This window comes from Rhinopithecus bieti, unplaced genomic scaffold, assembly GCF_001698545.2.
Source record: "Rhinopithecus bieti isolate Rb0 unplaced genomic scaffold, ASM169854v2 scaffold_12086, whole genome shotgun sequence".
Classification (NCBI taxonomy): domain Eukaryota; kingdom Metazoa; phylum Chordata; class Mammalia; order Primates; family Cercopithecidae; genus Rhinopithecus; species Rhinopithecus bieti.
Genome location: NW_016807466.1, coordinates 424,143 through 448,814, shown reverse-complemented (window position 1 = coordinate 448,814; position 24,672 = coordinate 424,143). Strand labels below are relative to the sequence as shown.

Here is a 24,672-nt window from a genome sequence, read left to right as displayed (position 1 = left end):
TTGTGAGCTAGGCATCCTTGCTGATGAATATGACTTGCACTCCTTAAGTTTTTGTTGAACTCATTAATAAAACAGAATTAATGCCAGCTACCTCCCAGTGTTGCTAATGAGGCTTAAATATGAAAATCCATGGACAATGCTTTAGCACCTAGTAATTACTCACTAAAGGGTGGTGATTATCAACAGAGAAGAGATTTAAAAGATTACCAGTAAAAGGTCTTTCATAGATGTATGGATGCCATTGTTGGCATTCAGGCATCACCTTAGTTAAATAAACATTCCCTAAAAATAGTTGAATGAAATAGTTAGAAGTTGGGAAGTATATTCTAGATAACACCGTGGTTTGTTTGTTCATTTGTTCATTTGTTTTGAGACAGAGTTTCGCTCTTGTTGCCCAGGCTGGAGTGCAATGGTGCAATCTTGGCTCACAGCAACCTCTGCCTCCCGGGTTCAAGTGATTCTCCTGCCTCAGCCTCCCGAGTAGCTGGGATTACAGGCATGCGCAACCACCCCCGGCTAATTTTGTATTTTTAGTAGAGACAGGGTTTCTCCATGTTGGTCAGGCTGTTCTCGAACTTCGGACCTTAGGCAATCTGCCTGCCTCAGCCTCCTAAAGAGCTGGGATTACAGGCATGAAATACCATGTATTTTTTACAAATTCCACATCTGAATTTTTGTCTATATGCCACAAATAAATTGAACCCAGTATCAATTGCATGATTTTCACAAACCTAGGACTTTTGGAATTTTAAGGGCTTTGAGAAGGATACTTGAGCGTACCAAGGTAATTAATAGTAAAAGTCACTCTTCTACATGTTTTGCCAAGGAGAGATATGCACATTCACCATGGAAATTTTGAGCAGTTAAGCTCACCACTGCACCCCATGGCATCCCCTGTAGAAGACATGAGTTCTGTGTAAGAAAACCAACGGCCTTCCTTTCTTATCTCCTTGGACCTCTGAATTCTTGGAGTTGGAAATCTTATTAATCATTTTTCCTATAAAGTGTTGGAAAACCATGGGGGAAAATGGAGAAGATATCCAAGCCTCCACTTGACAATTAGCCTAGCACTTACGTTACTCTTTTTTCATGGGAAATGCCATGATTTTCCATTCAGCTCCCATGGTTAATGCCAGGTTCGCTCTCTAGAGATGAAGACGTGTTCTCAATAGGACTGTACCTGCACTCTCTGCAAGCTGGTGCTAGAGTCAGGAACATTAGCGTAACCCTAGTAAGCCATGCAAATTGTTTACTAACCACTAATGACGTACGTCAAGAAGTGAGGTTTTCTCAATGACATCCTTTTAAAGGATGTTGAACAATTTGAGCCTTTCGTTCATCCTCATTATTTTAATTCTATGGGGTAGCTTTACCAATATCATAGTTTATGCCATGAAAAGTTTTCAAAGTGCACTATTTTACCACAACATTCATATCTGGAAGGTTTTTCTTTTTAATCTGTTATCAGAAGTTTGAAACACAGAGTGGATGGTAAACATGGCTTTGCACATCTTTTATGTGACAAAACTTCTAAGAGGTAAAACGTCAGCCTCCTTATCAGCTGAGTGAATTCCACACTCAAGTCGTCGGCAAGGTAAAGGATAACAGAAAGTTTTATCTGCTTTGAGTTCTGAAGGGCACTTTTCTGCTTTTCTTCTGGCTGCTCTGAACCTGTCTAAAATTCAGCTCAAAATAAGTATGTGTTTGGTTCAACCTCAGAGAGACAGAGGTTACTGCAGATATGAATTTGAAAGAAATAGCAACCCACAGCACAACATCAGCTCTCTCAGCCAACGGTTATTCTTTTCCATGAAGGAGTCTGCTGTAAGATCCTGATAAAATCAGGAATCGAATCTCAAGGTAAGAGTCTCTTTTGAAGCGCTTGACTTCCAAATATGAGCAAATCGGCCTCTGTCCATCTCTGTCCCCAGCAAGGCGTAGTACACCCGAAATCCATTTTTCCTAGGTTGCCATCTGATATGGTTAGGATCCATGTCTCCATCCAAATCTCATGTTCAATTGTAATCTCCAGTGTTGGATGTGGGGCCTGATCGGAGGTGATGGGATGAAGGGTATGGATCCTTCATCAATGGTTTAGCACCATCTCCTTGGTGCTGTCTCCTGATAGAGCTCTCATGACATCTGGTTGTTTAAAAGCATGTGGCACTCTCCCTACCCTCATTCCTGCTCCTGCCATGAGATGTCTGCTCCTGCTTTGCCTTCTGTCATGAGTAAAAGCCCCCTGAGGCCTCCCCAGCTGCAGATTCTGCCATGTTTCCTGTACAGCCTGCAGAACCATGAGCCAATTAACCCTCATTTCTTTACAAATTACCCAGTCTCAGGTATTTCCTTACAGCAGTGCAAGAACAGGCTGATACACCATCTCACCAAGTATGTATACGGCTACAACAGGGCAAAGAGGTTTCCCTTGACACAAGGGCAGCATCTGCCATAGAAATGCCATATAAGTTTCTGTATAAGTGCTTTCTACTGGAGTATCTCATTTAATTCTCCAAGAACCACATGGTGTTGTCTATACCATCTCTCTTTTACAGAGGAGACAACTGGACAAGAAGGAGTTAAATGATTTCCCTGAGTTTACACAGCTCCTACACAGTGGAGCTGGAGTGTGAACCTGGATGGCCTAACCCCACACGCGCCCCACATTGTATCACAAGCCTATCTCATCTCCTACAGTGCTCACAGCCAAAAGCAAAGACGTCAAACCACACAAACCCATAAAGCTGTAACCTCCCTCAGAGCACTCCTGCCTCTTTCCCCTTCTCTGCCTCTCACACTCAGGATAGCTAAACTTGACCAAGAGGTAGGAACGGCCTGGGTTTCCACCACCCGCTTTCACGCCTGAAGGCCTATTTTCCTGCTTTCTTATATTCGGGAGTAAGTTAGGCTGAGATGCAAACGTGTCCTCTCACCAGTTTCTGTATGCTTGGCATGAGCAAATGAGCTGGTGGAGGTCACTGAGGAACTAAGTGATGTTGATTAATTCAACATTCACTCATTCTTTCAACAAACAACTGCTGTTTAGTTAGAGGAATGGGCCAGGCAGTCGCAGGTAGATTCTGTCAATTTTGACGTTTCTAAGCACTGTCACTGTTTACTGTGAATGTGTCTTAAGATATTATTTGTGTCAATTTCTCTGTGAACATAGGATATAATAATTATTGATATACAGGGACATTTTATTTCTCCTTGCTCTAAGATAAACTTCAGTCTCCTTCACCCAGCCGTCTCTTGCGTCCTTCACCCAGCTAGCATCTATGCATATGCAAGAAGCAAAGCCTCTTTCAGTTACTCCCAGGCCACCACAGGGCCCCATGATTGACACCACACTGTCATAGTGAAGAACATTCTTTTCACAGCAACTATTGCATTTGTAATTAACTCACGCAAGTATTTGTTTAGCATCTACTTTCATGGGTAGATTATAAGCCAAGTGGGAAGAAAGGAACACGCTTGTTTGTTTACAGCTGTATCTTTAGAACCAAGCATAGTATTCAGCACATACGAAGCCCCCAATAAACATGAGAGACAATGATGATGATGATGGTTGAGGATCAGAACCATCTCCTGTTCACTGTCTACGTTACCATGACTTCCCTAGTTGACTTTCTTCATCACATTACTTTACTGTTCCAGGAAACTCTTGAGCAGAGTGTTAAAAGTCCAAACGGCTTTCTTGCTCATTCCAGGAACTTCTTCAGAGACCCACTGACTCTTGAAGAGAAAGCATCAAATGGTCACTATCACCCTAAGATTCTTTGAACTCCTCAGCCCAATATCTTTGCCTTGCTCTGTCCATCAGTTCTAAACTATAATATGATCTTTATTCAATGCAAACAAGGCCTTGCATGGAAAGGCCCACCTTACAGCACACAGTGAAATCTCAGTAAATATCCTGAATTTGCCCATCCTCCTGGGATACCACCAAGACTCTCTTGAGGTAGCGCTCTCCCATAATTCAGTTAAGCAGAAAACTCAGTTTCGTCTTGTCAAGAGGTTGTTCTGGTAATATATGAGAGATCCAGCGTTTGACACGATTAATATCAACCATCCCAAGACAAGCCTCAATTATGAAGTTATTTCAACTCTCTGCTCAAACATCATAACTTCAAAAAGGCATTTCTTGAGGCATTATGAAGACACCGTTAAAATAAAAACTGTAGACAAATTAAATCTAACAGAGTTTAATTGAGCAAGGAGCGATTGGAGAATCAGGCAGCCGTCACAACCAGAAGAGATTCAGTGAGCTCCGCTCCCCAACACAGGCAGGCAGCCTTTATGGACAGAAAACAGAAGTGAGGTACAGAAGCAGCCTGATTAGTTACAGATTAGCCTTGCCTCTTTGGAACAGGGCCTGATCCCTTGGCCGCCTGGGATTATCTGAAGCTGGGCTGCCGTGATTGGCTGAGACTCAGCAACCTGTTACAGACGCACATTCCCAAGCTAGACCTTCACTTAGTTTACATACTAATAAGTTAGGCTGCAGTTTGTTAAGTAAGGACTCAGTTGCAGAGGCATCCTCAGGCCAAATTTAGTTAAATTTAACAACACTATCTACAGCAGTACCTTCTGGCCGCTTCTATTCTCTCAGATGGATTGCTTGTTCTGGGCTCATTATTGGCACTATATATAATAAGTATTCACTTGTATATGTGTGTGAAAGGAAAATACCTTGGGCCTCCCAAATTACTAAGCTAAAGGGAAAAGTCAAGCTGGGAACTGCTTAGGGTCAACCTGCCTCCCATTCTATTCAAAGTCCTCCCTGTGCTCACTGAGACAAACACAGACCTGATTGCCTCCTCTGGAGAGAATGCAACCACTTTGTTTCCCACCTCTCTGTGACCTGGAAGCCCTCTCCCCACTTTGAGTCTTCCTGTCTTCCTTTTGAGTTGTCCTGCCTTTCCAGACCGAACCAATGTACTTCTTACATGTATTGATTGATGTCTTATGTCTCCCTAAAATGGAGAAAACCAAGCTGCACCCCAACCACCTTGCGTGTCTGTCGTCAGGACCTCCTTAGGCCATGTCGCAGGCACACATCCTCAACTTTGGCAAAATAAAAAATAAACTTTCTAAATTAACTGAGACCGGTCTCGGAATGTCTGGGTCCACATGTGTCATCATCCGATCCCTCTTTTAGAATGTAAGCTCCATGAAGGGAGGAACTCGAGTTTGCTTCCAATACATTCTCACACCTAGGACTATGTCTGCCATGTAGTTGGGACCCAGTAGGCATGAAGGATGATGGAAGTGAGGTAGGAAGCGGGAACTGACTCTGGATGTGGGGATTCCCCTACCAGGTCAGATCGAGGACTCGCTAAAACAGGGCTGGGGCAGAAGCAGCTTTCCATTAGACCTGCCCGCCAGCCTGCCATGCCAGTTTACCACTGCCATGGCAACATCTGGAAATGCCCACCTGCAGACATAAATATTGCTGCAGAACTGCCTCTGGGCACACTGCCTATAGGGGGAGCCTTGCTCTGCAAGGAGCAGTACACTGCTGCTTCAGTAAAAGTTGCTGTTTAACATCCCTGGCTCGCCCTTAAATTCTCTTCTAGGTAAAGTCAAGAACTCCTGGATGAAGCACCAATGTGGGGGTTCATCTAACCTGCACCAGGAGCTGTTTGTTTAAGTGTACCTAGGAGAGAACAAGGAAGCGGCAAACATAAGAATGCTTTGCTTCACAAGAATATAGTGTCTTGCTCTTCCAAACATCTCACCCTATTGTATCATCACAACACTCTAAAAGCTACTGTATATTGTTCTTATTTTACAAATGACAGACTTGATGCTCACAAAGATTGTGTAAGACCAGGCCGGGCTCAGTGGCTCACACCTGTAATCCCAGCACTTTGGGAGGCCAAGGCGGTCAGATCACTTGAGGCCAGAAATCCAAGATCAGCCTGGCCAACCTGGTGAAACTCCGTGTCTACTAAAAATACAAAAATTAGCAGGGCATGGTGACACATGCCTGTAATCCTAGCTACTCGGGAGGCTGAGGCAGGAGAATCGCTTGAACCCAGGGGTGGAGGTTGCAATGAGCCGAGATCATACCACTGCACTCCAGCATGGGCGACAGAGCAGACTAAAAAAAATAAAAATAAAAAAAGAAGAAGAAAAAAAGAAAGAAAAAAAAGAAGAAGAAGAGAGAAAGAAAGGAAGATTATATAATACCAGGCTGGGCATGATGGCTCATGGTTATAACTGCAGCACTTTGGGAGGCTGAGGTGAGTGGATCACTTGAGGCTTGGAATTCGAGACCAGCCTGGCCAACATGGTGAAACCCTGTGTCTACTAAAAACACACAAATTAGCCAGGTGTGGTGGCAGGCACCAGTAATCCTAGCTACTGAGGCATGAGAATTGCTTGAACCCGGGAGGTAGAGGTTGCATAAGACCAGGCAATGCCTGTCCTAGACATAGATCCTCCAACAATAGTTTCCATGTTGCATATCAGGTGGCACTGGGTACAAGAAATAGAGATGAAGAATGACTGATTACCTCCTTTCATCACAGTCACTGGTGCCCAGGAGAGGTTACTCTGCTAAGATTAGAAATAGAGTCTGCTCAGCTGACATTTGTAACAGCCAGAGACTCCATGAAAACCTCAAGCAATTTACATGAGAAGATGCATCTTTAATTCTCAGGGGATTGTGATTCTTAAGGATGAAGGCAAAGCCCAGGTTCATAGTAATCCTCAATCCAAAGGGAATCTTATGCATGGAAAACACAGGATTAATCCCCCGAAATGACTGAGAAAGATGACTGATTCAAATCTCAAGATGAGTTCTGCTTTAAAATGTCTCAGGAAGTTTGACATGCATTCGTATTAATTTTTAAAAAGTAGCTGGCAATTCACAAAACACTTTTTAAAAACTTTCTACATCTATAGGCAGCATGAAAACATGAATACCTTATTTGGTTTTTGTTTTATTATTGTTGTTGTTTGTGGCAAAGATAACCCGTAAGAAATGAAAGAAGGGAGGAATGAAAGAGAACAGGAAATGTATTCCACCTCAAGAGGGATAAGAGGAGGCTGAGTTATCCAGATAATTATCTCAAATCCTCACTTCAGTTCTTCAATGTAGAAAGGACTTCACTGGAGACCGTCTTCCTTTAACAACTGCTGAGCATAATTTAGGGGGAAAAAAAATCTACTAATGACCCTCTATTCAAAAGGTTTGAGAAGGAGCAGTGGGTGGTATATTTAAATGATAATGAAATACCACCAGGATAGGGGAAGACACAGATTACCTAATAGACAGAATTTTCTAAATTAATAATGACTTTTAGAGTAAGAATGTCAGAAAACGAGAATAAGAATGAAAAGCCATTTTTCCCCGAATTTCTGATGAGATAATCTTTTGTGAAAAGAACAGAGAGGAAGAGGGGTATAAGACCTAAAGAAAGACCAAGAGACTCATTTTTCCATCTGCCCACTTGAAAATGTCACTTCTCCTCCCCTTTGATGGATTTAAAAGTAAAATCCTTATCAGAAATCACTAACAGATGGAGTTTCGTATCAAAAACCATGGTCTCCTAAAGGGAGGAGACAAACTTCAGAAAAATTATAAAGCTACAGAAGTTTGGAGATGTTCTGTATTCAAAGCACCTGATTTCATCAGATTTCTCATTAGAAACAAGTGTCCCCATCAATGCAGGATAAAGCATTCCTCTCACACCAAATGAATACAAAATGTCAAGGTGATTAGCATAGACTAGCCTGTGAGTGGCATATAACAGAAATAACCTTGATAAGGTTCCTATCTCCAAATTTGAAGATACGCACCGAAGAGATTTATCAAATACCAAACACATTTCACAAAAGCATTTAGAGGAATAAATGTTATATTTGGAAGAAATGGAGAGGAATGTGCATTCTGAACCTCAGATATGTACACCTAACCCTCTAACAGACGTCCATGTGGATGCCGCTCAGTAAAACCTACCTAACTTCATTATTTGTTCCACCCCCAATGCCTCAACCTTGAACCTCGTGAGGTTGCTGTGCACATCTTTAAATTTAGAGACAGGGAACCTTATCAAGGTTGTTTCTGTTATGTGCCATTCATGGGCTAGTCTATGCTAAGCACCTTGACATTTTGTATTCATTCAATGTTAAAAGACTGCCATGGCAAAACATGGAATCCTTCATTTCTACTTGTTTTTAATTTAGTCTATCTCTAATTCATGTCAATTCCTCCTGTTTAATACAGCCAGAATGCATTTCCATATGTCCATCTTCATGGTGCCATCCTAGTCCAGACCACCACCATCTCTTTCCAGGAACTCTGTAACAGCTTCCCAACTGATAATCCCTTACACGTGCTTGCCTCCATCCCCACATGGGAGCAGACTGGTCCTTTGAAATGCAAATTGACCATCACTCCCCTTCAAAGTAGGGCTTTGATAGTTTGCCAATTCCTGTTTGAATTTGCACAAAATCCTTACTATGCCCAGCCCCCCAACAGGGTCCACATGCTAATTCCTGGAAACTGTAAGTATTTTATGTTTTATTGCAAAGGAGAATTAAGGTTGTAGATGGAATTAAGGTTGCTAATCAGTTGACCTTATGCAAGAAATTATTCTGAATGATCCAGGTGGGTTCAGTGGAATCATGAGAATCCTTAAAAGTGTTACCAGAAAGCAGTCCCAATCTGGACTCCAAGAAATGGTTCTTGGATTTTGCATAAGAAAGAATTCGGGGAGAGCCCACAGTGCAAACAAACCAAAAGCAAGTTTATTTGAAAGTAAAGTGGTGAAAGAACAGCTACTCCAGGCCAGGCGCGGTGGCTCAAGCCTGTAATCCCAGCACTTTGGGAGGCCGAGACGGACGGATCACGAGGTCAGGAGATCAAGACCATCCTGGCTAACATGTTGAAACCCCGTCTCTACTAAAAAATACAAAAAACTAGCCAGGCGACGTGGCGGGCGCCTGTAGCCTCAGCTACTCGGGAGGCTGAGGCAGGAGAATGGCGGGAACCCGGGAGGCGGAGCTTGCAGTGAGCCGAGATCAGGCCACAGCATTCCAGCCTGGGCGACAGAGCAAGACTCCGTCTCAAAAAAAAAAAAAAAAAAAAAAAGAAACAGCTACTCCACAGAGAGTAGGGCATTCATAATGTAAGAGGGGGAACCTGGCCACCCTATGTACAATGCTTGTTTATATATAGGATAACAAAAAAATAATAATAATGGGGAGTGTGCTTTACTATGAGGGTTTGTGATAAAGGATTAATTTTCTTAATTACTATATTTTGCAAGAATCAGCATTATTATCTTTAAAGCAAAATTAGGAATCCTTTTGTTTTCAAGATATGGGGATAACAGGACATTCTTGAGCCTGGGTTTGTTTAGTAAATGTTATTAATCTGTTCCCTTAACCATAAATATCTAGAGGCTAGGAATCCCTAACCTCCTTATGAATGCTGCCCAGCAAGTCTCAACCTCCTTTTACTCATTCTCCTATACAAGATAGAGAAGGAGGAGGTAAAACAAGAGTCAGTATCAGAGGGATTTGATGTGAAAGAGACTCAACTCGCCATTGTTGGCTTTGAAAAATGGAAGGAGGCCACAAGCCAAGGAATGCAGGCAGCCTCTAGCCTCCAAAAAAAGCAAGGAAACAGGTTCTGTCCCATAGAGAGTTCATAAGGAATGCTGCCCCATTGACACCTTGATTTTAGCCCAGTAAGACCCATGATAGACTTTTAAATTCCAGAAATGTAAGACAGAAAATTTGCATGGTTTTAAACCAATGATTTGTGATCATTTGATGCAGCATCAGTGGAAAGCTAACACATGTCCTACAAGACCCTGGAGAGAGTGGACACTGCCCATCTTTGTGGCTTCATTTTGTGCCACTCTCTGTCCACTCCTTCCCTTTTTTTCTTATGGTTTTCCTAATGTTTGTGATCCCCCAGGTCCTCAGAAGTGTTGTTACCTCTCCCTTGAATGTCTCTCTTTCCCTGGCTCACTCTTACGTCAGAGGCATATCGAATAGGGGCTGGGTAAAATGAGGCTAAGACCTACTGGGCTGCATTCCCAGATAGTTAGGCATTCTAAGCCACAGGATGAGACAGGAGGTCAGCACAAGATACAGACAAAGACCGTGCTCATCAAACAGGTTGCAGTAAAGGAGCCAACACCCACCAATACCAAGATGGCGATGGGAATGACCTCTGCTCGTCCTCACTGCTACACTCCCACCAGCACCATGACAGCTTACAAATACCAAGGCAACATCAGGAAGTTACCCTACATGGTCTAAAAAGGGAAGGCATAAATAATCCTCCCCTTGTTTAGCATATCATCAAGAAACAATCATAAAAATGGGCAACCAGCATCCCTTGGGGCTGCTCTGCCTATGGAGTAACCGTTCTTTTACTCCTTCACTCCTTCACTCCTTTACTCCTTCACTTTCCTAACAAACTTTCTTTCACTTTACTCTGTGGACTTGCCCTGAATTCTTTCTTGCTTGAGATCCAAAAACCCTCTCTTAGAGTCTAGATCCAAACCCCTTTCCGGTAACACCTGAAACTAATTTAGGCCATGAGTGAGCTAGGCTTAACTCTCCCCCAACCCCTACACTTCCCCCTTGCTGCAGAGAGTCAGAAGGCCTGTTTCATGAACCCTTAGCAACCATACTATTCATCACTCTTGTTAGCACTGAAGCCATCCTCACATGGTTAACAAGAATTCTGGCCAGAAATATGGTCATAATTAAGCAGTAATCAGGCTGCACTTTGACCCACTTCCTTCTAACTGAAAGTCACTAGATATCAACCTTATGCATCCCCATTGTTCCTGTAGATAGGATTTCTGATACTAGAATCATAAAGCTTTTGTTTAAGAATTGCTTAAGATGGGCTGGGCGTGGTGGCTCATGCCTGTAATCCCAGCACTTTAGGAGGCTGAGGTGGGTGGATTATGAGGTCAAGAGTTCAAGACCAGCCTGGCCAAGATGGTAAAACCCTGTCTCTACTAAAAATACAAAAAAATCTAGCTGGGCGTGGTGTCAGGCACCTGTAATCCCCGCCACTCGGGAGCTGAGGCAGGAGAATCACTAGAACATGGGAGGGAGAGGATGCAGTAAGTCAAGATCGTGCCACTGCACTACAGCCTGGGTGACAGAGTGAGACTCTGTCTCAAAAAAAAAAACAAACAAACAAAAAAAAGAATTGCTTAAGATGTTTATCAGATCCAAAATTCCAGTGCAACAGCTGATGCCAACCAGTTTAAAGACCTCCCATAGAGGAACAGAATCAGCATGCGAATACTGTTTACCTCCCTGTCCATGACTTCACCATGAAGTCTTTGATCAATGAATGATCTCCACACTTTAGCCCTCTCCAAGAACCCTAGCCCTCAGCTCCTCCGGGAGATGGATTTGAGGTTTGCTGCTCCTCATTCAGCAGCCCCATAATTAAACCACTTTCTCTGCTGTAACCCAGTGTCTCCTATTGACTTGCCGCACACATCAGGCAACAAACTTCTTATAATCACAGTACTTCTTCAAGTTCAAGGTGATCAACTCAGGTTGGGTTGCTTGGCATTTTCCTAGCTTTAGTATGGAAGTCCTACCTCTCAGGACACTCCTCAATTCTGGAAATCCTGGCATGGTCAGTTATCCTGTCAACTTGGCCTTCCTCAGCAGCACAGTGCCTGGCATACAGTAAGCATTCCATAAAATATTCATTTATTGAATCAATGGATTTTGTTTTCTGCCATCTTTCATTGCATGCACATACATTTCTTGCCATATTCCATTCCACTCCTGATCCTTCTATCTAATTGTCTAAGTCTGCCCCAGGCTACTCGATCCTGGGAATTACCCAAATCTGTAATCATGCCAGTCTCCTAGAGATGTGCCACCCCTCACCCCTACCACCCTTCCCATTTCATTCTCCTGCATTATGAGAATGAGTTCTTGACTCATTTATTCAATGAACAAAACTTTTATTGTGCACCTACCACAAAAGAAAAGATTAAGTTCCTTAGGACACATTTCTACAGGTTCAAATTGTTCTATGCTTTTGAAAGTGAACATAAACAATAATAATGGTCACCTGGTTTGAGAAGTTGGTTAAACATGCACTCTTGGGAGAAGAACTAACTTTTTCAGGTCTCTTGAGCGCTATTGTGTGTCTTAGAAGAGGAATGAATTTGGAATTACATAACGGGTAGCCTCTGTTGGGGATTTCTAACCTTTAAAGTACTCTTTAAGAGAAAGCCAAGAACTTAGATTTCATCCAGTGACCAAGTTTTTTAAAAAAAATATTTTGGTCCCAGTGCTCAATTGTATGAGAATTTGTTTTTGCTTGAACTGTGTTAGTTTTCAAACTACTATTATTAAAGACCAACTCATCTGTCTATTAAAATTCAGATTTCCATCTAGGCACACCCCAGAGTTTTGCTTTAGAACCTACTGACTGATATTCTAGTAATTAGCTCAGGAATTGTGATGGGGACGACTTTAACAAACTTCAACACTGGCAAGTTGTCTAATTATTAACATGGTATTAAAAAATAGGTAATCTTGATATAATCCCTTCAAAAGCTTATAATTGTGGATCAAAGGGAATACAGATGTAGGTCTGTGTGTTGGAGTGGGAAGGTATTCAAGTGAAAAGGTGGGGAAAATATTCATAAAATATTATACTTAATGGAAAATGAAGATATCTTCTTATTCTCACCACTAAAAAACAGTGATCAAAGGTATCTGATAGTAAAAGATCATATATTTCATATATTGCAGACAAAAATTACCTGGACAAAACCATCTGGATAAAATTGTCCAAAGTATTGCTCACACATCACGAAACACAACAACCAAACCTTGAGAACAAAACTCTCACTTTTCTGACTTTGTGAAAACGCCACCCACTCAGTGAGTTGGCATGCATTGGCACTGAGACATGAGCATGCTGCCTTCCTGATACTGATGAGTTGGTACCCAAAGGGTGTTTCCTCACAAGGCAGACATACAGGATGCCTTTGGAGGGATTCTCAAAAACAGGCAGGAGGAGTCCTCTCAACATGGAACACTTTTCTTATGATTCTATCTGCCACTGTCGCTTTAATACGTCTTTTTTCTTTTTTTTTTTTTTTTTTTTTTTTTACAGAGATGGTCTTATAAAGATGCGTGGTGCCAGGTGATTACCTAATCTTTCCTAAGACATATATTAATTAGAGAGAAAATGGAGACAATAAGCGGTACTTGCTGCTTGACAGCATGTGTCTTTGTAGCCTGTACATCTGCCTCTACCGGGCTGCTTGTAAGAATGTGGCACCCAGGTGTACAACTCTCTGTTTAGAGACTTACTTCCACACCACTCATTTCCCCCCATTCATTTATTTCCACTCCTTTGCCATTTTGACTCTCCCAGCCCACAACATATATTCGTATTCTCGTTCTATCACCTGTACACATTTTAGTTTTGTTCTGGTTTGGGTCACCCTGGAACAGCTTTGGCTTTTCAGGAGGATGGCGGTGATTCAAATTACTCATCTCAGATTCACTGCTAAGAAGCCATCCCTGTTGGGAAGGCATAATACAGAAAGACTTGGCATCAGCATATCTACTTTAAAGGCACCATTAAATGAGACCATTGAACCTCATAGGGCCCTCCTTCTTTGGTGTTTTGGGGGAAATGAGAGAAAGGAGAATCAACATGCCATATGGTGGGCGGATTTCTTCAGAAATGCATAAATTCATAACACAGGTAAATATAAAGCAGTTATAGACTCCCTCCATGGAAATAAATTGTTGAGTAACATAAAGTGCTCTAAACTCTTGGGTTCCAAAAAACGAGTCAGACTGAAAAATGCTTTTCTCAATGCCATTTTGAGTTCCTTCAAAATAAACGTTGCAAAGTAAACAGCTCGGGATCACAAAGAAAAACTGGAACAGTGATTTTGCAGATAGCAGATTGCCAATAAATGATATTTCTTAAATATGATAAAACTCTGACTAGGCTCTTTTTAAATGAAGTAACTTCATTTGTCATGGATCATTTTCACTCAGGTGTTAAAGAATTTTCTGTGTCTTCTTTGACCTTCTGCAGCTACATATCTAGTCTTGCTTACAATGGTACTTTCCCACTGCATAGCCTGTCCTGCTGTGCAAACCGTCTCCACATCTATCATCTCATCCAATTTCTCCCCCACCTCTTTACAGAATGTTATGGCTTTCAGAGATGAGGAGACAGAGGCCAAGGAAGTTGAGAACTGGCAAAGTTCTCCTGGGTGGTGAGTGACGAGGCTGGAACTGAAGCACTAGTTTTAGACTCAACATTCAACCCTCTCTAGGTTATAAATCCAGCCCTCTCTATAGCACAACATGAGATATCAGATCTGCAGGAGGAACGCTGAAGCTCAAAACTAGCTCTGACATGTACTTACCAGTGGGTCTTGACTTCTCAGAGCCATAGTGTCCCCATTTCAAATGAGACTAAAGATATATCAGTTATTTAAGCCTTCTTATTTGCAAATATCCATTTGTTGGTCCATTTTCCAAAGGAGGACACCAAGGCTCACAGAGGTCAAGAAGCTGCCAAAGTCAGAGACCGGGTTCAAAGATGAGGGCTCGATTCCACTGTGAATGGGCTTCACTCTCCCAGCATGCTGCCTCTGCCACCCCCTGCATCTGCCTGCTGTGAGGGTGGAAAACTAGGCAATACCTGGAGAACAATGATGGACATAGAAAGCATCACAATGCAGGTTCTCTGTCTTTACTACATCTTTTCCATTTTGGTTTTCTTTTTCTTTTCTTTCTTTTTTTTTTTATTTTTGGAGACAGAGTCTTGCTCTATCCCCCAGACTGGAGTGCAGTGGTGCAATCTCAGCTTACTGCAATCTCCAGCTCCCAGGTTCAAGCGATTCCCTTGCTTCAGCCTCCCAAGTAGCTCTGGTGACAGGCGCGCGTCAACATGCCCAGCTAATTTTTGTATTTTTAGTAGAGACGGGGTTTCACCGTGTTGGCCAGGATGGTCTCAATCTCTTGACCTCACGATCCACCAGCCTCGGCCTCCCAAAGTGCTGCGATTACAGGCATAAACGATGGCGCCCGGCTTTATTTTTTATTTTCATATTCACTGCATTTCTCATTATGATGAACATGGTTAAGGAAATGTCACTGTCTTTAGGTATATTTACCAACAGCACATTTCTAGAACCTCCTCTCTCTCCTGGCTCTCTTCCCTGAGGACGTATTTGTTTAGAGAGATGCATGAAGAATACAGCAGCACGCAGTAACAAGACCTACCACCTGGGGCCTGACGCACATTCAAAAATAAGACTACCACCTTCAAAGCCATCCTATTCACTTTTGATTCGCATTTCTCTGAAATGAATGGAACCATCTTCCGGTCTGCCTTACGTGTCTAACACACATTCCAATGCGAGTGTCATCGGCAACAGAATCCAATAGTATAAATTGATGAAGCGCTAAGCAAACAGTATTCCCTAAACAAAACTGTAGAAAAATTTTCCTACAATTAAGCTATCACATTAAAAGAAGATTTAGTTAGAAATACTAACAGGCATAATAGGTATTCCCAACTGAACTACAACATTACTCCTGAGACTCTAGAATGACATTGTTCTCTCTTGCTTGACAGTAATATGACACCAGGTCATCTTAAAATGCATTCACCAACCCAAGTAGATCCAGTCTCCAGACAAATAGCTCTCCCTCTTTGACCACAGGGGAAAAGTTTCTTCTGTCTAGAACAGAATGGCAAGACCTGGCACATATGCTACCTACCACCTCCCCTTCCTGTACCCATGGAAGACATTGCTAATCAATCACAGCACTTTACAGCTGAGCTCCAATGAATTCTTCTCAACAGAACTACAAGGATCCTCTATGAATGAGAACGGGCAAGCAAGAAGAAATCTACTTGGCCCGTGCTCTGTCTTATTTCACTCAGCCTGGAACAAAACTCCCTATGACCCAATCCAGATACACAGATGTGAGAGTGCCTAAATCTATGGGATGTTGAATCTGATTTCTCAATATATAATGACCATTCTGGCATATTTCTTTGACTTTTTTGTTTGTTTGTTTTGTTTTTTGTTTTTTGTTTTCGGAGATGGTGTCTCGCTCTCTTGCCCAGGCTGGAGTGCAGTGGCGTGATCTCGGCTCACTGCAACCTCCGCCTCCCGGGTTCAAGCAATTGTCCTGCTTCAGCCTCCTGAGTAGCTGGGACTATAGGCGCACACCACCACGCCTGGCTATTTTTTTGTATTCTAGTAGAGACGGGGTTTCACCATGTTGCCCAGGCTATTCTCAAATTCCTGAGCTCAGGAAATCCGCCCACCTCGGCCTCCCAAAGCACTAGGATTACAGGCGTGAGCCACCGTGCCCAGCCACTTTCGTTGACTTTTAATAAAACTACTTCTCTGTGGAGTGGCTGACAAGTTGTCCTTATCTTTCCAAGCACCACTAGCCGGCATTTCTCAATAACCCTAAAGTAATACTTAGATTTCCTCTCCAAGTTCTTATTTCCTTCTTTAATCAAGGAAAATTTACTCAATGGTTAAAATATTTCTCTAGAAGAATCCTTCTGAGTCTAGTCATTCTGTTTTCTGCTCCCCCCAACCCCCGCCAAAAATAAAATAAAATAATTTTAATTTACTTTAATTGTTCTTTGGCCCTCAGGATACTAAGTAGTTATGCCCTTCTGTGGGTTAGCATAGGGTGGCTGTCTTTTTATTTCTTCAACTAATGAGGCAGTAGAAAATCACCTAGTGATATAAAAAAATCACTTTATTATTAACTGATAAATAAATCTGACAGATGAAAAGTATCTTTCTAGAAAAGATGTCACTGCTTTCTAACCATTCATTCATGTAACATCTTTTAAAAGTCAATTCCTAATGTCTGCAATCTAAAAATTTAAACATGTCACCTATTCTAAACTTAATTCCACCCATGAAAACAAGTCTGTATCCATTTCTGATTTTTTTTTAAATTTTAAGAGTCTTCAGAGGTGTAGAAATGAATGGACCATTTCATAAACCAAACTCTGAAAAACCCAGGATGAAAAGCTGATGAGAAATTTGACAAGTGATAGAAAAGAATGTGAGGTAAAGAGAAGCTATGATAACAAAGGGAGATTTGAAAACACACTGAATAAAAAGCAGACAAGAAATGGAGAAATCTCAGGACTAAAACAACAGAACTATCAGATTCAGAGAACAAAAGAGCTTTAAACAATATGAAAGAGGAAAAAATGTCTGGCTGGGCGCAGCGGCTCACACCTGTCATCCTAGTGCTCTGGGATGCTGAGGCATGTGGATCACCTGAGCTCAGGAGTTTAAGACCAGCCTGGCCAACATGGCGAAACCCTGTCACTATGAAAAATACAAAACAAAAATTGGCTGGGTGTGGTGGCACATGACTGTAGTCCCAGCTACCTGGGAGGCTGAGTCAGGAGAATTGCTTGAGCACGGGAGACAGAGGTTGCATTGAGCCGAGAACATGCCACTGCACTCCAACCTAGGTGGCAGAGCAAGATGCTGTCTCAAAAAAGAAAGAAAAAAAGAACGTCACATGTCAAAGACCTCAAAACATGACATTGGATCAATAATAAAATACAATAAAAACTCTCAGTAACATATTAAATAATGATTATGATCTGTTAAAATGGCTCATGTTCTGTAAGGTGTAGCTAATATATTGATTATCTAAGTTCTACAACTTTCACAAGAGATGGGCATCTTCAATGAAAGATTCATCTCTGCATGTTTTCCAACACCTATCATCTACCCATCTAGTCCATGGCATGGTTTATGCTGACTTTTTCTTCTCTGAACACCTTTAACTTCTCTGAACTATTCACTAAAATAGTAGACTTCTATAAAATAAATGGTTAGGAGAGGGAATTTTTCTCCACCACCTTCCTGTTCCCAGAACCCCTAATGTGGCCTCAAAAGCCTTGAGTAGATGTGTGATATGTGTGTGTGTATGTGTCTGTACGAAGATGGAAAGGCACACTATTCTGTGAGATGAACATGTTATAAAGGAAAGAAGTAATGTTCAGAGAATTTAAATCAACTATCGTCACAGAGTCAGTCATGTTTCTTATATTCAACATTATTCCTGCCATCCCTAATAGTTTTGCCTATTAATGTAGCTTACAATTGCTACTCAACCTGTCTAATATCTGCTTGATGCATTCATATGTTCTGAAATTTTGACTCCCACGGAGAGTCTAAAGTCTTATTTATGTCTTAGTATTATTTTTTCCCTCCAGTGTAGCTAAAATGCCTCACACAGTGGCAGGTACATAATAAACACTCAGTAAATGCTGGTTGATTGAATTTAGCTCTTCCAGCCTTCTACGTTGCCATACAAGTCTCTTAATATTGCTTTCATTTTCATAGCTATTCATTCAATTATTCTTCCTCAAACCTTAAATGAGGCAGGCCACTCCTCCTCCCAGGCATCCACATATTAGCAGTTTCTTCATCCGTCTTCCATTTACATCTAACTAAACTAATTATTTTCCTGCTACCTCACACCCCATTGGTGTTACACAAACCGCTGAGATGGCCCTATCTCCTCCAGGCATCGCTTGTATCTTTTCAGCAGCCTGTTGTAACAGGAGTGACAGAACTATTAAGAATGTCAGCCTCCCATGCATGAGAAACTTATGTGAAACAAATGGTGCCATCCTAGGCAGGATGGAAGATGGCAGCCAAGGCAGACTCAGAAACCAGCAAGACCCGCCCCGCCCAAGCAAACTTTAATAGCGGAAGAAGAAACTATTTGTACATTTCCAGGGCAATACATAAATAAACATAATTTTAAAAAATAAATGGTAAAACCGGAAAAAAAAAAAGGCATGATTTCTACAGGACTTAGAACATACTGGTGGCACTCTCTGATGTACCAGATAATTGAGCAAATGGTTGAGATTTATGCAATATTGAATAGAAAACAAATAGACTAACAGATAGATTATATATATATAGATATAGATACATATATTATTATATACAGATACATGTATTATTATATATAGATATATAATATATAGAGATACATTTTATATATATATATATAGAGAGAGAGAGAGAGAGACAGAGAGAGACAGAGAGAGAAATGGAGGATCCCTCAATTTCTTTCCATTCCCATAACTCACCCCTATTCCAAGATAATGTCATCCTTCCCTCCCAGACATTTTTTCTTTTTCAGAGTCCTGTTCTGTCACCCAGGCTGCAGTGCAGTGGCGCAATCTTGGCTCACTGCAACCTCCACCTTCTGGGCTCAAGTGATTCTCCTGCCTCAGCCTCCCCAGTAGCTGGGACTACAGGCGCATACTACCACGCCCAGCTAATTTTTTGTACTTTTATTAGAGATGGGATTTCAACATGCTGATCGGGCTGGTCTCAAACTCCTGACCACATGCACCTGCCTCAGCCTCCCAAAGTGCTGGGATTACAGGTGTGAGCCACTGGGCCTGGCCCCAGACTATTTCAATAACCCACTTAACTTTTCCTTCTGCCTCCTCTTCAAGCCTTCTTCAACACAGTAGCCAAATCAATACTTCCTTAAAAAACACAAGTATTACTAACTTCCTTACTTTTTCAGATCCCTTAATACCTGCCCAAGGCACTTAGGCTGAAATCTGAAGTCGGTACCTTCAGGATAGTTATCTTTCTCATATCTGCTCTTTCAATTCCATCCTATGTCCCCTTCCAGGACTCTGTTCTAACCATACCATCCTTTAATTCCTCGAAAGCACCAACGTCTTGCTCCTCACCCAGAGACTTTGCCCTAGAATGTATCCATTTAAATATCACTTCCTTGATCACCTACATTAAATGGCCACAGTCTGCACACATTCTTATCACACGCTGTGTGTTTAGCTTGCAGCACTCACCGTGATTCGTAGTTATACTATTTTATTGTACAGTTACTTATCTAATATTTGCTTCCTCTGGAGAAAGTAAGACCCCTGAGTCTAGGCAGTATGCGTATCTGGTTTTCCCACTGTATCTCTCGCGGTGAGCACATGCCTAGCACAGAACAGCGCTCACGATGTATTTGTTGAATGAATGAATTGCTGTAGCTCCCTGCTTGATACAGTGAGAGAGCAATTCCAGTAAGGAAGAGATGTGGAAGAGCATCACACGAATGGTAGGCGCCCTTTTCTGATTCCTCACCTTTCACCATACCCCAGATCAAAGCCTTCATAGTGGGGAATAGAGGGTTTGAACAGAATCGTCAGTGACTTTGAGCTCAGTACTACGAGGGCTGCTGTGCGAGGCTTCTTGGGAGCCTTTGTGCAGGTGTGAAACCTTCAAGTTCTTCAAAACCTCATGTTTGCAGAGTCAGCCTTAGGAAAGGAGCTTGCAATCTGTTTCAGCCACCGCTACGCAGGGGTAAGACCATATGCTTTGAATAATAAGGTATTTTTAAACTTTAGACTGGAATAGTTCTCCTTCCTTTACTTCCCTATCCTTATGACTTTTTATTAGAATATTTGCACACTAAGTATTAAACTACAGATATGTAGTATTAAGCTACAGACATACACTATAGTATAGTATGCTCATGTTCCTCATCTTTCTTTGCATGGGGAAGAAGGGAAAGATGAAAGAAAGCTATACATTAGAAGTCGATATTTTTTAAATCATACCAGTCATCAACTTCATCCATCTTTTTGTTTTTGATGTTGTTGTTATTTGTTTGTTTGTTTGAGATAGAGTCTCACTTCTGTCGCCCAGGCTGGAATGCGGTGGTGTGATCTTGGCTCACTGCAACCTCTGTCTCCCGAGTTCAAGTGATTCTCCTGCCTTAGCCTCCCAAGTAGCTGGAATTACAGGTGTGTGCCACCATGCCCAGCTAATTTTCTTTTGTATTTTAGAAGTCACATGGTTTATGTTGGCTTGGCTGGTCTTGAACTCCGGACCTCAAATGATCCACCCATTTTGGCCTCCCAAAGTGCTGGGATTACAGGAATGAGCCACCACGTCTGGCCTTCATCCACCTTTTGAAGAGGTGGAGTTGTAAACTTAACCTAGACATTAGCTGAGGTCTTCAGGCACCAGAATCCTCAAATCCACCTCCTGATGAAGACAATCGTCTTTGTCACTATTTCTTTCATGAGACTTATAGTCCCACTGGCACTTTTGTCTCAGAGTTCTGCACATAGAAAGAGTTTAGTACAGTGGTCAAGAATATAGATTCCAGAGTTGAGATGGCTGGAATTCAAACTCAGCTCCAGCTTTTGCATACTGTCTGACTTTGAGCAATCCATGTATCCTCTTCCAGTTCCAGTTTTCTCATCTGTAGAAGAGTAATAACTAGCAGAACCTATCTCACTCAGTCATTATAAGGATGAAATGAGGTGACGCTTGTAAACTTCTTAGTACACAGCCTGGTCCATGAGCAAAACTTCCACCGTGTTAGCTGCTATCTTAACAATTACTAGGAACAACACCTGCTTTCCACTTCATGGAGTCAGGTAGGAATTCAGCACTTCAAATAACTTCCATCCTTCATCACTCTCAAACCATTTCAAGTGTGAGTTTTGAAAAGAACGGTTAACTTTAGGGGAAAGGGTACAAAAGGGCACACGGAGTCGGGGAGACTGGCTGACCACACAGCAAACCACTTCAAATTGAACTTCAGAAGCAGCTACTGGTTTCCTAGGAACTCTTCCTTTCACATAAACATCTGATTCCCATCCACGTGCTGGTTGGATCCTTACCTTTCATTTCCTCTCTTCTCTCTTCTTCCTTATCAGAGCACAAGGTTTTCTCTGATGCAGCAGAGCAGTAATCATGACTCCCTTTTGCTGAAATGATCACTGCCCAAGCTGTACTCCCCGGGTCCCACTCTTTGTACTAAAAGGTTTATCCCTAACAGGCATCCCCTCCTCCCAAAAAGGAATTTTTAATCTTCACAAGAGACCTGTGGGTTCCTATTGTTATCCTCATGAGAGAAGACAAAACTGGAGCTGAGAAAGATTAAATAACTTTCCCACTTTGCATACATGGTGAACAGAGAGCCAAGATTTGAATCCTCATTTGTTTGTCTCCAAAGCTGTGCATTTTCTACCGGGACTGCTGCTTCATTCATTTAAATCTTAATGAACTACTAGATGTGACCCACTGGGTCTATTGAGCATAAACACCCAGAAAGAATCCTAGCTTATTTGACCTCACAATGTGCAACATTTAAAAAATTATTTCCATAGGTTTTTTTGGGGGGGAACAGGTGGCATTTGGTTACATGAGTAAGTTCTTTGGTGGTGATCTGTGAGATTTTGGTGCACTCATCACCCGAGGAGTATACATTGAACCCAATTTGTAGTCTTTTATCCCTCATCCCCCTGCCACCCTTTCCCCTCCAGTGCCCAAAGTCCATTGCATCATTCTTATGCTTTTGCATCCTCATAGCTTAGCTCCCACTTATGAGTCAGAACATATGATATTTGGTTTTCCATTCTTGGGTTACTACACTTAGCATAATAGCCTCCAATCCCATCCAGGTTGCTGCAAAAGCCATTAATTCATTTCTTTTCATGGCTGAGTAGTATTCCATTGTGTGTGTGTGTGTGTGTGTGTATGTATACAGTTTACATATATATAGACACACACATATATAACGTATATACACATATACACTCTCTCTCTCTTTCTCTCTCTCTCTCTCTCTCTCTCTCTCTCTCTCTCACACACACACACACACACACACACACACACACACACACAGAGTTTCTTTATCCACTCGTTGATCGATGCACATTAGGGCTGGTTCCAGATTTTCGCAATTGCAGACCGACAATGGCACAACCTTTATACATTTCCACCTATATAATTTTCGGAAGCTACTGTCAGAGTGTATGCCCCATAAAACTAGACCGGGACCACAGTGCATGCAACAAAGTTCTTATACATGAATTTATGGATAGAACAGTAATCCACAGGACTGGAGAACCATTAGACCCCTCATTTCCACCCTCTCCTAACCCTTGTCGAGAAATAACATGGCATTCATCTCAGATCAGTCAAGGAGAGAGGCTCCTGGCTTGGGTCTGTATCAGAAATCATGTCTTGTACCACAATCTATGTATTCTGAAACTCTTTTCTCTTTTCTTGGACATTATCATGTCATAGAGCAGTGAGTTATTTTCTAACCAAGATTCCCTCTCTATTCTGTGAGTTTCTTAAAGGTATAGATTCTGTTTGACGCATATTGTAACTCATTGCCTAGTTCCTCTTAAACATAACCTGAGTCCTCATTATGGGCAAAGAAACAATAAGCAGCTAAGAGCAGAAAGCCCAAAATACAATGAACTGACTATAAATGAGCAACATCCATTAAAAAATGAGTTAGCGGCCGGGAGCGGTGGCTCAAGCCTGTAATCCCAGCACTTTGGGAGGCCAAGGCAGGCGGATCACGAGGTCAGGAGATCGAGACCATCCTGGCTAACACGGTGAAACCCTGTCTCTACCAAACATACAAAAAAAAATTAGCCAGGCGTGTTGGCAGGCGCCTGTAGTCCCAGCTACTTGGGAGGCTGAGGCAGGAGAATGGCGTGAACCCGGGAGGTAGAGCTTGCAGTGAGCCGAGATCGCACCACTGCACTCCAGCCTGAGCGACAGAGCGAGACTCTGTCTCAAAAGAAAAAAAAAAAAAATGAGTTAGCAAAATACATCCAAGGTCATAAAGATGCTTCTATCCTTTGACTAATACTTCTCAGGCACCTACCCCAAAGCTGAAAACTCTATAGGTACTAATTAACTCTAGTGATTCTGGTATTAGTGAGAAAAGTAGAAACTACTAGATATTCTAAGATAAACGAGAAAAACATCATCCTGATGATATACTGTGTGGCCATTATAATGATGATCACAGGGAATGAGAGAGCAATGTGAATAAAAAACAATACTTAAAGCAGCCTCAGGGAAGAAATAATAACACAAATCACAAGCCCATGATGACCACAGCTTTGGACCATATACTTGGACAGGGATTGCAGAGGAAAGTGGAGAAGGAATGACAGTGGCTTGTGGACCGTGGTGCATGTTAGAGTCATTCAGGTGCAGGTGAATCTCATTTCCTGCATGTCTTCAGAGAGTTGTCTGTGTGATAAGTTTAAAATGAGCACAAAGAAGGTCACTGAGATGTGGATTCTGTTCCAAAATGAAAGACGAGCATTTGGAGCACAGCTTCCAGGCAAGAAAGCCCAGCTTTGCATGCAAGACATGGAGATTCCCCTTCCTGGAGCCAGACCTGCACTGGCTGTAGTGTGTGATTATGCTCTCGGGCCATCTGCTGCAGGGTTGTGAAGGCAGTCATGTGTCCTCCTGCCTGGACGTCAGGGAGGACACCGATCACTAGTCAATGTGGTTGAAATTGCCTCCTATGATTAGTGTGTAATGACTCAGGTAGGTCATGGCCACGGACGTTTCTGTTATTAATGCATTAGCAGCTGCAAATGGGCATTGATTCTGCACAGAGTGCAGGTTTATGGACTTGGCGGGAGAGTCTGCCCCTGTGAAGCGTAAATGGTCATTGCTGGGAGAGGAAACAACCCTGAGAGGGCAATGTCCTCTGAGAAGGATGAAGAAAGCCAGCTAAATTAGAAAGGAGAAAACCTAGGGCTGGGACAAAGAAAGAGAAGAAAGTACTTAT

General features: G+C 42.1%; 1 pseudogene; it reads right to left on the bottom strand.

Annotated features, from left to right (window-relative positions):
• Positions 1-24,336, bottom strand: part of LOC108535891 (uncharacterized) — a 52,721-nt pseudogene extending 28,385 nt beyond the window's left edge.
• Between the last annotated feature and the right edge of the window lie 336 nt (positions 24,337-24,672).